We start from the raw sequence: 13,685 nt of genomic DNA, 5'->3' as shown, positions 1-13,685 counted from the left end.
GTGGAGGTTGCAATGAGCCAAGATTGCACCACTGCGCTCCAGCCTGGGCGACAAGAGCAGTACTCCATCTCAGAAAACAAACAAACAAAAACTGCAGAGAATGTCAAGAGACATCATAGCTACTTTAAACCTAAAGTTTTATTAGAAAAGGAATTGTTGGCTGGGTGTGTTGGTTCATGCCTGTAATCCCACTTTGGGAAGCTGAGGCAGGCAGATCACCTGAGGTCAGGAGCTTGAGACCAGCCTGGCCAACATGGTGAAATCCTGTCTCTACCAAAAAAACAAAAACTAGCTGGGCGTGATGGCGGGCACCTGTAATCCCAGCTACTCGGGAGGGTGAGCCAGGAGAATCACTTGAACCCAGGAGGAAAAGGTTGCAGTGAGCTGAGATCGCGCCACTGCATTCCAGCCTGGGTGACAAGAATGAAACTCCATCTCAAAAAAAAAAAACAAAGCAAAAGGGAATTGTTAGATATATTTCATGGTGTTGAAAATGCAGAAGTTAAAATATTAAAAGCTGATCCAAACTTAGAGTTATGACAGTTTGCCAAGGCATAGAAAAGGTGCCCACTTCATATAATAAGTTGGAAATAATAGAAATGAGATAGGGCTTTGCAAAAGCAATGAGGGGAATATTTGTTAAGGTTAGACATGAAAATGTGAATCTCCAGGTGTCCTAGTGTTGCTTGTTAGAGGGCTCAACCTAGGTTGGATCTAGCTTAATTCATTTCTCCACCCTTAGAGAAAAATGAAAAGTTTTTTTCTACAAAGAAGCAAAACACTTTAATCCTCAATGTTTTTGATGTTTTAAAGTATATACTCTAAAGCCAGGCACAGTGGCATGCACTTGTACCCCCATGTACTTAGGAGGCTGAGGTAGGATAATTGCTTGAGGCCAGGAGTTTGAAACTAACCTGGGCAACATAGTGAGACCTCATCTCTTAAAGAAAATGTATAGTATACTAAATGAATATTGGTTTTACTTTTTTTTCATATGCCTTTCCTATGTAGTTTTCCATACCATTATAACTGGCAGTAAAATGATTTTTAATGTTTTAACAGAAAACTTCAAGGGTCATGAATAACTATAATTTTTCCCATTAATTACTGATTGCTTAATTGCAGGGTTTTTCAGTCTTACACTGCACAGTTCTGCACAGTGAGGACTGCCTATATGTGCTGTTAAAGTGATCTAAATATGTCCTGAGAAGGACTCTGTACTTCTATATTTGAGTTCTTGTGGAAGAACTGCAACCTAGCTTAATAGGTAGACAAGATTGAAAACCTAACTAGGAGTATGTACCTATAACTATAGCTGAGACTTGGCCAATCCCAGCAGCCATACTTAAATCATTCATACACCGCTGAAGTGTTCAAACTGTGTTCAAACAAGGCAAACATCAATCTGTAACGGCAAACATCAATCTGTAACCAATCTAGCTGTTCTGTACCTTACTTCCGATTTCTGTACATCATTTCTCCTTTTTGGTCTATAAATCTTCCACAAGGTGGCTGTACTGGAGTCTCTGTGAATCTGCTGTGATTCTGGGGACTACCTGACTTGTGAATTTTTCGTTGTTCAATTAAACTCCATTAAATTTTATTTGGCTAAAGTTTTTCTTTAATCAGATGGTGTCAGAAGTGGGATCTGAAGTAGAGCTTCTGGCAACCCCCAGGAGTGCTGAGTGAACTGAACAAGCAAGATACCTGCAGGACCCACTTGTGTTCACTGATCTCTCAGAGCAGCTGGGGATTGTGGATAAGCTCTCTCTTGGATTTCAGAGCTCCACAGATTTGTGTTTTGACCTCTCCAAGTTTCTTTGAGCCAATTTCTGATCCAAACAGGGTTTGGAAGTCATGACAGAAACTGAGCTGGGTCCAGGAATGGATTTGATCTGGGAATTAATTGGCTTGGATCCAGTTAGAGGTCTCTTACACCTGACTGGTTCAGAAAGGAACTGATAGTAAGCAGTAATATTGCAGGATTATAAAACTTGACTTTTGAAAATTCACAGGGATTTTTATGTTCTACCCCTTTGTTTCATTTTTCTTGCATGCTTAGGTAGGAAAAATCATTGGCTCAGTTAATCAAGAGACCCTGAGAGTCAAGCCAATATTTTAAGTAAAAATGAGATCCTTAATTTCCGGAAAACTAAGTTCCTTCCAGCTTACATTAGGCCTGGGAGGCAGCATAGTCTTACAGAAATGGCAAAATCTTACTAAAGATAACTTACAGTGGAATGTTCCAAATGTACAACAATGCAATTAAGTATGTTTAAAAATAAGGGCTCTCAGTAAAGTCTCTTTCAGTTAAGAACAGGTTTGGTGCTATGGGATGTTAACTGCTATTCTCTTTTGATTAATCTGTCTTATACTTTTTGCTGACTGCTATAGGTGACAGTATTAGGCATGTACAGGACCATGGGACATGGGAAGCTTTTTCCTCCCCAAAAGGGGAATCTTGGGAGCTGATGGGATTGCTGGAAAAGATCCCTTCACTACTGATAAGTGGCCTCCTGAACTTTTCAGTATCACTGCAATGAATGGGTCTTGCTCTGGCCTCCCTGAGCTCTTCACCTTCCCCATCTTGCCACAGGCAATACTTTTCTTTCTCTTCCTTTCCTTTCGTATCTCTTCTGTTACTCAGGGCAGCCATCTTGCCCAGAGACCATGTGCTGAAACTCCTAGTTGGAGGTTGGATTGAAGATGACAGGGGCCATCGGAGGGCAAATTTAAGCCTAACCAGTTTGATATTGGGTGCTAAACAGAGTGGCTAATGTCTGTGTTTTATCATATGTGTTTTGTTCTGGCCAAAACGAGAAAAGATCATTTTCTTTTATGATGCAGCTTGGCCCCCAGGGCGATGGTGTGGCAAGCTGGGTCACTAGAGCTGCTCAGGGAAAGGGTAAGAGAGCCCAGAAGCCTAGCATGCCAGTGAAAGGGTAAGAATTTCTTACCAGTCAGATTTCTGGCTTTTTCCCTCTTTTTCTTTGTGCAAAATGTTTAAATGAATGGTAAAAATCACTGTTATCTCCTATGTAAAGTTTTGATTCATACAAAAAAGAAATCTGAGGCTTGTCTTAAGCTCTAGTGAATCTGATGTGCTTTGTGTATCTTTCTGTATTGTTTTGTTATAAAGAGGGGTACCTTAGGATAAAATGTGTGCCCAAAACCTCATAAGCCTGTTGTTCAAGACGACCCAGCAAACTGGTCAGTTACGTGTTTAGGAGCTTGATCTTATAGCCACGTGGCCATGCTTTCTCTTTTCACAATGGTGGCCCAGGTTCAGAATTCAATCCCTAGCTTAGGGGATGAGCCTTTCTGATTGATATTTGGGTGACCTTTGCCATTTTTTGATTCTCTTCCCCTCCACGAACTGTTTTGAATTTTCCTTTCTCAGAGCACCTGTGAGGTTACCTTGGGTAAAGTTTAAAAGCCAGAAGTATCAGCTCTTTGGCCTGCCTAAAGTCGGGTAATAAGAAATTTTAAAAGGACTTTATTAAAGAGTGCTGTGGTTAAAAGTCAGCTTAATTAAAAGTGGATATTCAAGCTCTCAGAGCCTGGGACCTCCTTGGGAAAAACACGAGGCACCAGAGACCCTTTCTTGGCCCTGTTCTTCCGAGAACTCCACCCTAAAGCCAGTAATCTAATTAAGAAACTTAAAAACTGGCAAATGGAGAATCTTACAACTACTGTAGTAATCTTCTTTGGTCTGTCTGTGTAGTTATATATGTGTTGTGTGTGTGTAGTGTTTGTATAAAAGAACTCTAATTGGTTTAAACAAAAAGAGTACTTAAATATTTTGAAACAAAAATAAAAACTTTAATGCCTTTTAGTTCATGTAATTTTGGTCATCTTTGGGAAATAAAAACAGCTTTAAAGATTATTGATAAATAAATACATTTCGTCTAAATTATGCAGGCCAGGTATTAGGTTTGCTTAATATTTTTAAGGCCATAAACTGCTTTGACCCTTGAAAATTGCTCAATTTATCTTGGAGACATTAAATTTTAAATAAGGCCTGGGGATATGTGGAATTAGCCATGCCACCTAGCTACGAAAAGAAGGTTATAAAGAAAAGAGATTTTATATAAGGAAGGATCTTGTATAGTAAATTCTTGTCCTAAAGTAAAATGACTGGTTGTTTAAAAAGAGGGATGTTTAGGACAAGTCAGAAAGACCACGCACATTGTAGATGGTCTATGTAAGTCATGAAAGGATTCATAAAAGAAAATTTATGTACCCAAAGTGAAAGTTGCTAAGAATTACCATTATAACATGTAACTAAGACTACTGAAAAACTAGGTTTACATGCAAGGTGTGTGAGGAGAATGAAACGTGTTTTTGGTAAGAGATTGTAAGAATGCATGAGAATGCAAATTTTTACCTAGTTTGAGGGTTAAAGGACTGTTTTAAATTAAATAGAATAAAGCTAAAGGTTTGAACAAGTTGTGGAAGGTTTGTAAAAATTAACTTTGTAAAAGAAATTCTATGTGTGAAAATATTGACTAAATTTAAAGGTGTATTGTTCAGTTTTTCTGTATATTGAATATTGAAATAAAAGCACAGCAGGTTTTTCTTAAAGCACTAATCTGCTCTTTAACAAAAACTGGTAAAGTGTTATAAAAGGTTTATGAAAATCTCACCTTATGGTCAAACTGATTAAGATTGGATAGATTTGTCTGTGAGGTTTTATTAAAAATTGGGGTTGACATTAATAGTCCACTAATGCAAGTCCACTAATGAAATTTGACTTTCTCTTTTGAACAAGATTTTCATGTAATATTAGAAGATAATGAAAAATTTTTGTTTTGTTTGCCTTTTAAATACGCTACCAAAAAAAAAAAAAAAAAAAAGAAAGAAAGACAAAAGACAGATTGTTTGGAAATCTAAGTCTTCCCTCTATCAGTGAGTAAAGGTTTTTGCCTTTTAAAAATTTTTTGAGTCATCATTTTGGCTAAATGAATGACTTATGGTGACCTGGAATTCTAGTTCATAATATCAAGTGTTTTAAAACTTTAACATATTTAATAGGCTTCCCAATATTTAATAGGCTTCCCAAAATTCAGCTTTAAAATGGTCTTTTCTGACCTCTAACTTTGGAATGCTACAGAGGGCCCCTGAAGCATCCAAAAGAGAGGTAAACAGAATTATTTAACATGTTAAGTTACATGGGAAGCGTTGTCAAAATAAAAATAATGTTTAATCTTCAGGTTATATTTTAGTGAATGATATTAATGTATGTTCTAAAATTGTATGGGGCCAGGCACGGTGGCTTATGCCTGTAATCCCAACACTTTGGGAGACCGAGGAAGGCAGATCACCTGAGGCCAGGAGTTTGAGACCAGCCTGGCCAACATGGTGAAACCCCATCTCTATTAAAGCTACAAAAAATTAGGCATGGTGGTGAGCACCTGTAATCCCAGCTACTTGGGAGGCTGAGGCAGAAGAATCACTTGAACCCAGGAGGTGGAGGTTGTAGTGAGGCAAGATCTTGCCTCCACTCCAGCCTGGGTGACAGAGCAAGACTCCATCTCAAACAAAAAAATGTATAAGATTTCTAAAATTCTAATATGTCTGAGTATATACTATCAACCATAATTATGGTTATTATGTTAAGTTATTGTCTACCACAGAAATAACCAAATTTCCTTGTATAAAACTGCTAACCCAAGTAAAACAAAAAATTAATTAAATACCAAGAAAATACTTTGCCAAGATTTTAATGTTAAACCAGCTGATACTGAAATTGATTAGATATACAATTTGAACTCCATAGTCTAAGTCTAATTGCCTATGATAACCATTAGTTATCACTGCTATGAATTTAAATTGGAAAAACAACTGGTATTCAAGAGGACATAAGTCCAATATTAAACATAGACTCATGGAAGACCAGGAAGGCTATCCTGTCCTTCCTGAACCCTTAAAGCTTTTGTTATTAAAGGCTCTGCATTCCATGACTCATCATGGAAAAAATAAAATCACCAAAATTGAATATATTGATATAATGACTTATAAATTTCAAAAATAGTTTAAAACCAGTGTTTGGTTCCATAATCCTGGGAAGATAATCAAACCTTCAGGTACGTTTGGCTATCTGATGGGTCATTTAAACATTTATAAAGGGAGTTCATTCAACTGTCATTTTCAATGCATGTTTTATGTTACAGTAATTATTATGCCACAGTATATTTTCACCCGGTAAAGAAAGTTTTTATGGTTCATTGAGGACAATCAACTGCTTCACAATCTAGAACCTGAAGATTGGATCTTTTGAGAACATCAGAGAAACACTGTGCTTACCATCCACACTGCAACAAAACTTTGGAACCTTGAACCTTGAGTGCATAATCTCACAACTGAGAAGGGTCCCTCCACACTCTTGGAACTGTACACCCATTGGAACCCTTAAGGTAAAACTAACCAAGAAAGTTTCTCCCCAGAAGAAGAAGACATCCTTGATGTAAACAACTTTTCCCGAGATCACAGATCAAGACATCTACTACTATGAGACTCTAATCTTTGAATATTTTTTCCTTATTTATGCCTCTATAGCCAATAGAAATGAAGAGGAGGTCTATTATGTGCACTTATAGGGTATACTTTCATTCGTGAAGGATTTTGCAGCCAGACTTATACATGAATAACTTTATACTTTGATGGATAAAAGATGAAGGCCCAACATAGGTGAGAAACTTTAATGGTACATATATCGCCTCATAATTAGTCAAAACTCCTCTTAACCCACATCATGGGTTAAATAGAACATTGCCAGGAGGCCTTCACTATTCTAGAAGGACATCATTTGTTGGGTCCTTTTTCCGTGGTTTAGAATAAAAGAGGCAATAATTAGAAATGTATCCCTCATGGTAGGCTGTATAGCAGATCCTAATGTAAAGTCTATTGTTACACAACAGACTTTAAATTCTCTTGTGAAAGTTATGCTAAATAATAGAATTGGGTAAACAGATTCTGATGCTTGTGGCCTGTGGAGAAATACATCAAATGTAGATTATAAAAATTCAGTTGTAGAGAATTAATGAAAAGACCACTTAAAACAAGTAGACTCTTTATCCAGCTCATTCTTTAATCTATTTAATTTTAGGTGGTTTGGTTTATGGGTACCCTGGGTGAGGAGCATACTCTAAACTCTTGGTATTATCCTCCCAAGAGTCATAATAATAGTCTCCCTGGTGCACTGTATTCTCTTGAAGGTTTTAAATGCTTGTATGCAGCCATCTCTAGAATGTCAAATGGTCTTCCTCAAATGGAAAGACAAGAGCTGAAAGAAATGTGTGACCCTGAGGATACTATAACCTATGAATGATGTGGTGAGACTGGAAACCCAAAATGATGGTAACTGAGAGTGGCACTAAGGCCTTCAATTGTGGTCACACTTTTACCTAAGTGAGAGCCTAACCAAAAAGGGGGAATCTTTTTTAAACAAAGTTATAGGAGGCCATTGTTTTGGACTAAGCTCATTCACTAGGCCCCCAACAGGCCAAACCAAACTAAAATGGGGTCACTCATGCTAAATGTGACATAATCAAATTAAGACTTTACAGAAACACATAGATCCTAGAACAGACCAGGTTTTGTTTTTCTCCAGTAAATAGGACATTCCAGCATAAAGAGATACCCATAAAGGGTACCTCTACTCATACTTGTTTTTACCTTTGCAAAACTCAGTGCTCTACAAAACACACTGTTTCCCAGTGTGTTTCAAGACCAAATAACTACTTTTACAATGGTGATAGTGACATTGATAATTAAAGTTTTGGTCAATCTCTCAAAATTGAGAAACTGACCCAAAGCAGTGAGTTGTTAAAGTGAACTAAATGTGGCCTGAGAAGGATTCCCTGCTTCTATATTTGAGTTTTTGTGGATGAACTGCAGCCTAGCTTAATAGGTAGACAAGACTGAAAACCTAACTAGGAGTATGCACCTGTATCAATAGCTGAGTCTTGGCCAATCCCAGCAACCATTCATACACTGCTGAGTGTTCAGACTGTGTTCAAATAAGGCAAACACCAATCTGTAACCAGTCCAGCTGTTCTGTACCTCACTTTCGATTTCAGCATGTCATTTCCCTTTTTTTGTCTATTAATCTTGTTCCACCACGTGACTGCACTGGAGTCTCTGTGAATCTGCTGTGATTCTGGGGGCTGCCTAATTCATGAATTGTTCATTGCTCAATTAAATTCCTTTACATTTAATTTGGCTGAATTTTTTTTTTATCAGTGCCTATTTATAAAGGATAAATATGTCTCTTTACTTAAGGAAGAGTGAATACAGCAAACTGTGAGTAAGTCAAATAGTAAAGAAAAAGTAGGAACTGCTCTCCTAACAGTAGAAGGAAAGACAATTTCATTGTTTCGACTGTTCCAAGATGAAAGAATCAACTATTGTAAGGAGGAAATGAACTTCACAGACTTGGTTCTCATTTCTTAGGAAATGAAATCTCCAGATGGGCCTTCTAACTACAAGAGAAAGCATATATAAAATTTTAAAAATCTTTTTATTATGGAAACATTTTAATACAACACAAAAGTAGAAGGAATACCATAATGATCACTCATCATCTAACTTGAACAATAATCGGCATTTTGCCAATCTTGTTAATTTCTTCTCTCTCCCTTCATTTTTGCCAGAGTATTAGAAAGCAGATCCCAGAAATTATATTATACGGTAGTGTGCATCTCTAATAAGATACTATATTTTTAGAAAATAGAAACACAGTGCTACTGTCTTATGAATGAATAACAATAATTCCTAAATGTCATCTAGTCCTGATTATATTCAGATGCATATTCTATATTTGAGTTTCCCAGAGTGTCTCAAAAATGCCATTTTACATGTGGCTCTGTTCAAATCAGAATCCATACAGAGTCTGCATATTGCCCTTGGTTGTTATTTATCTAACGTCTCTTGTAATGGACAGGAATTCTCCTTGTCTTATTTTTTCCCCATGTGACTTATTTATTGAAGGAAACAGATAATTTGCCTTGTAAAATGTCCCACATTCTCACTGCTTCCTCTAGCGTCTTTTTACTTGCTCTGTTTCCTATATTTCCTGCAAGCTGGTATTTAAATCTAGATGTTTGATTTCATTCAGGTTACCCACTACCAACTTTTTTTGGTGACAAGAATATTGTATAGAGCTGTTGTGTTTTTCCTAGTGCATCACATCAGGGAGCACACATGATCTGGTTGAACCACTAAATGAATTTTGACTCTTAGAGATCTTAATATAATTCCTTATTAGTTATATCCTACCATGCGCATATAATGATTTCTGAATAACATTACCACAGAACCACTAACAAAAAGACTAGTGAATGCAGTTTAAGAAGATTATGCAATTCTTTTTGCTTTTAAGATGTGTATATTCAGCTTGGGTGTGGTGGCTCACACCTGTAATCCTAGCACTTTGGGAGGCCGAGGCAGGTGGATCACCTGAGGTCAAGAGTTCAAGACCAGCCTGGCCAACATGGTGAAACCCCATCTTTACTAAAAATGCAAAAAAATTAGCTGGGTGTGGTGGCACACACCTGTAATCCCAGCTACATGGGAGACTGAGGCAGGAGAATTGCCCGAACCCGGAAGGCAGAGGTTGCAGTGAGCTGAGATCACGCCACTGGACTCTGGCCTGGGCAACAGAGGTGCCATAATAAACATATGTGTGCATGTGTCTTTATAGTAGCATGATTTATAATCCTTTGGGTATATACCCAGTAATGGGATTGCTGGGTCAAATGGTATTTCTAGTTCTAGATCCTTGAGGAATCGCCACACTGTCTTCCACAATGGTTGAACTAATTTGCACTCCCACCAACACTGTAAAAGCATTTCTGTTTCTCCACATCCTCTCCAGCATCTGTTGTTTCCTGACTTTTTAAAGATCCCCATTCTAACGGGCATGAGATGGTATCTCATTGTGGTTTTGATTTGCATTTCTCTGATGACCAGTGATGATGAGCTTTTTTTTTTTTTTTTTTTTTTTTTTGAGACGGAGTCTTGCTCTGTCCCCCTGGCTGGAGTGCAGTGGCACGATCTGGGCTCACTGCAGGCTCCGCCTCCCGGGATCATGCCATTCTCCCACCTCAGCCTCCTGAGTAGCTGGGGCTACAGGCGCCCGCCACCGTGCCCGGCTAATTTTTTGTATTTTTAGTGGAGGAGGGGTTTCACCGTGGTCTCGATCTCCTGACCTTGTGATCCGCCCGCCTCGGCCTCCCAAAGTGCTGGGATTACAGGTGTGAGCCACCACGCCCGGCCAAGATGAGCTTTTTTCGTATGTTTTTTGGCTGCATAAATGTCTTCTTTTGAGAAGTGTCTGTTCATATCCTTTGCCCACTTTCTGATAGGGTTGCTTTTTTCTTGTACATTTGTTTAAGTTCTTTATAGATTCTGGATATTAGTCCTTTGTCAGATGGGTAGATTGCAAAGATTTTCTCCCATTCTATAGGTTGCCTGTTCACTCTTACGATGGTTTCTTTTGCTCTACAGAAGCTCTTTAGTTCAATTAGATCCCATATGTCTATTTTGGCTTTTGTTGCCATTGCTTTTGGTGTTTTAGTCGTGAAGTCTTTGCCCATGCCCATGTCCTGAATGGTATTGCCTAGGTTTTCTTCTAGGGTTTTTATGGTTTTAGGTCTTACATTTAAGTCTTTAATCCATCTTGAGTTAATTTTTGTCTAAGGTGTAAGGAAGGGATCCAGTTTCAGCTTTCTACAATTGGCTAGCCAGTTTTTTCAGCACAGTTTATTAAATAGAGAACCCTTTCCCCATTGCTTGTTTTTGTCAGGTTTGTCAAAGGTCAGATGGTTGTAGATGTGTGGTATTATTTCTGAGGGCTCTGTTCTGTTCTTTTGGTCTATATGTCTGTTTTGGTACCAGTACCATGCTGTTTTGGTTACTGTAACCTTGTAGTATAGTTTGAAGTCAGATAGTGTGATGCCTCCAGCTTTGTTCTTTTTGCTCAAGATTGTCTTGGCTATGTGGGCTCTTTTTTGGTTCCATATGAAATTTAAAGTAGTTTTTTCCAATTCTGTAATGAAAGTCATTGGTAGCTTGATGGGGATAGCCTTGCATCTGTAAATTACCATGGGTAGTATGGTCATTTTCACGATATTGATTCTTCCTGTGAATGAGCATGGAATGTTTTTCCATTTGTTTATGTCCTCTTTTATTGTGTTGAGCAGTGGTTTGTAGTTCTTCTTGAAGAGGTCCTTCACATCCCTTGCAAGTTGTATTCCTAGGTATTTTATTCTCTTTGTGGTAACTGTGAATGAGAGTTCATTCATGATTTGGCTCTCTGTTTGTCTGTTATTGGTGTATAGGAATTCTTGTGATTTTTGCAAATTGATTTTGTATCCTGAGACTTTGCTGAAGTTGCTTATCAGCTTAAGGAGATTGTGGACTAAGACGATAGGTTTTTCTAAATGTACAATCATGTCATCTGCAAACGGAGACAATTTGACTTCCTCTTTTCCTAATTGGATACCCTTTATGTCTTTCTCTTGCCTGATTGCCCTAGCCAGAAGAACTTCCAAAACTTGTTGAATAGCAGTGGTGAGAGAGGGCATGCTTGTCTTGTGCTGATTTTCAGAAGGAATGCTTCCAGTTTTTGCCCATTCGGTAGGATATTGGCTGTGGGTTTGTCATAAAGAGCTCTTATTATTTTGAGATATGTTCCATTGATACCTAGTTTATTGAGAGTTTTTAGCATGGAGGGCTTTTGAATTTTGTCAAAGGCCTTTTCTGCTTCTATTGAGATAGTCATGTGGTTTTTGTCATTGGTTCTGTTTATGTGATGGATTATGTTTACTGATTTGCATATGTTGAACCAGCCTTGCATCCCAGGGATGAAGCCACCTTGGTCATAATGGATAAGCTTTTTGATGTGCTGCTGGATTTAGTTTGCCAGTATTTTATTGAGGATTTTTGCATCGATGTTCATCGGGGATATTGGTCTAAAATTCTCTTTTTTTTGTTTTGTCTCTACCAGGCTTTTGTATCAGGATGATGCTAGCCTCATAAAAAGAGTTAGGGAGGATTCTGTCTTTTTCTATTGATTGAAATAGTTTCAGAAGCAATGGTACCAGCTCCTGTTTGTACTTCTGGTAGAATTTGGCTGTGAATCCGTTTGGTCCTGGAGTTTTTTTGGTGGGTAGGCTATTATTGCCTCAATTTCAGAACCTGTTATTGGTCTGTTCAGAGATTCAATTTCTTCCTGGTTTAGTCTTGGGAGGGTGTATGTGTCCAGGAATTTATTGAATTCTTCTAGATTTCCTAGTTTATTTGTGTAGAGGTGTTGATAGTATTCTCTGATGGTAGTTTGTATTTCTGTGGGATCGGTGGTGATATCTCCTTCATCATTTTTTATTGCATCTATTTGATTCTTCTCTCTTCTTTATTAGTCTTGCTATCAGTTTATCAATTTTGTTGATCTTTTCAAAAAACCAGCTCCTGGATTCATTGATTTTTTGAAGGGTTTTTTGTGTCTCTATCTCCTACTGATCAGTTCTGCTCTGATCTTAGTTATTTCTTGCCTTCAGCTAGCTTTTTAATTTGTTTGCTCTTGCTTCTCTAGTTCTTTTAATTGTGATGTTAGGGTGTCGATTTTAGATCTTTCCCACTGTCTGTTGTGGGTATTTAGTGCTATAAATTTCCCTCTACACACTGCTTTAAATGTGTCCCAGAGATTCTGGTACATTGTATCTTTGTTCTCATTGGTTTCAAAGAACATGTTTATTTTTGCCTTAATTTTGTTATTTAGCCAGTAGTCATTCAGGAGCTGGTTGTTCAGTTTCCATGTAGTTGTGCAGTTTTGAGTGAGTTTCTTAATCCTGAGTTCTAATTTGATTGCACTGTGGTCTGAGAGACAGTTTTTTGTGATCTCTGTTCTTTTACATTTGCTGAGGATTATTTTACTACCAATTATGTGGTCAATTTTAGAATAACTATGATGTGGTGCTGAGAAGAACGTATTTTCTGTTGACTTGGGGTGTAAAGTTCTGTAGATGTCTCTTAGGTCTGCTTGGTCCAGAGCTGAGTTCAAGTCCTGAATATCCTTGTTAACCTTCTGTCTCGTTGATCTGTCTAATATTGACAGTGGGGTGTTAAAATCTCCCATTATTATTGTGTGGGGTTCTAAGTCTCTTTGTAGGTCTCTAAGGACTTGCTTTATGAGTCTGGATGCTCCTGTATTGGATGCATATATATTTAGGATAGTTAGCTCTTCTTGTTGAATTGATCCCTTTACCAATATGTAATGGCCTTCTTTGTCTCTTTTTGATCTTTGTTGGTTTAAAGTCTGTTCTATCAGACTAGGATTGCGACCCCTGCTTTTTTTTTTTTTGCTTTTCATTTGCTTGGTAGATCTTCCTCCATCCCTTTATTTTGAGCCTATGTGCATCTTTGCACATGAGATGGGTCTCCTGAATACAACACACTTGATGGGTCTTGACTCTTTATCTAGTTTGTTAGTTTGTATCTTTTAATTGGGGTATTTAGCCCATTTACACTTAGAGTTAATATTGTTATGTTTGAATTTGATCCTGTCATTATGATGTTAGCTGGTTATTTTGCCTGTTAATTGATGCAGTTTCTTCATAGCATCGATGGTCTTTACCATTTAGGATGTTTTTGCAGTGACTGGTACTGGTTGTTCCTTCCCATGT

General features: G+C 37.8%; 1 protein-coding gene across 17 annotated transcripts in view; it reads left to right on the top strand.

Annotated features, from left to right (window-relative positions):
• The window catches only part of FBXL13 (F-box and leucine rich repeat protein 13), a 286,030-nt gene that overhangs the window by 23,165 nt on the left and 249,180 nt on the right, over nt 1-13,685 (top strand). For 2 of the 17 annotated variants that reach the window (XM_073009205.1, XM_038004345.2), the window contains exon 2: nt 6,174-6,416. The exons of 11 other annotated variants lie outside the window; for them this stretch is intronic. The gene's annotated coding sequence lies outside the window, so the exon portion shown is untranslated. Of the gene's footprint in view, nt 1-6,173; nt 6,691-13,685 lie in introns of all 17 variants that reach the window. 4 more of the 17 variants (XM_038004341.2, XM_073009202.1, XM_038004343.2 and 1 more) reach the window with 3 other exon arrangements.

Source organism: Chlorocebus sabaeus, chromosome 21, assembly GCF_047675955.1.
Source record: "Chlorocebus sabaeus isolate Y175 chromosome 21, mChlSab1.0.hap1, whole genome shotgun sequence".
NCBI lineage: Eukaryota > Metazoa > Chordata > Mammalia > Primates > Cercopithecidae > Chlorocebus > Chlorocebus sabaeus.
The sequence above is the reverse complement of the archived record's forward strand: the minus strand, read 5'-3'. Positions and strand labels throughout refer to the sequence as shown.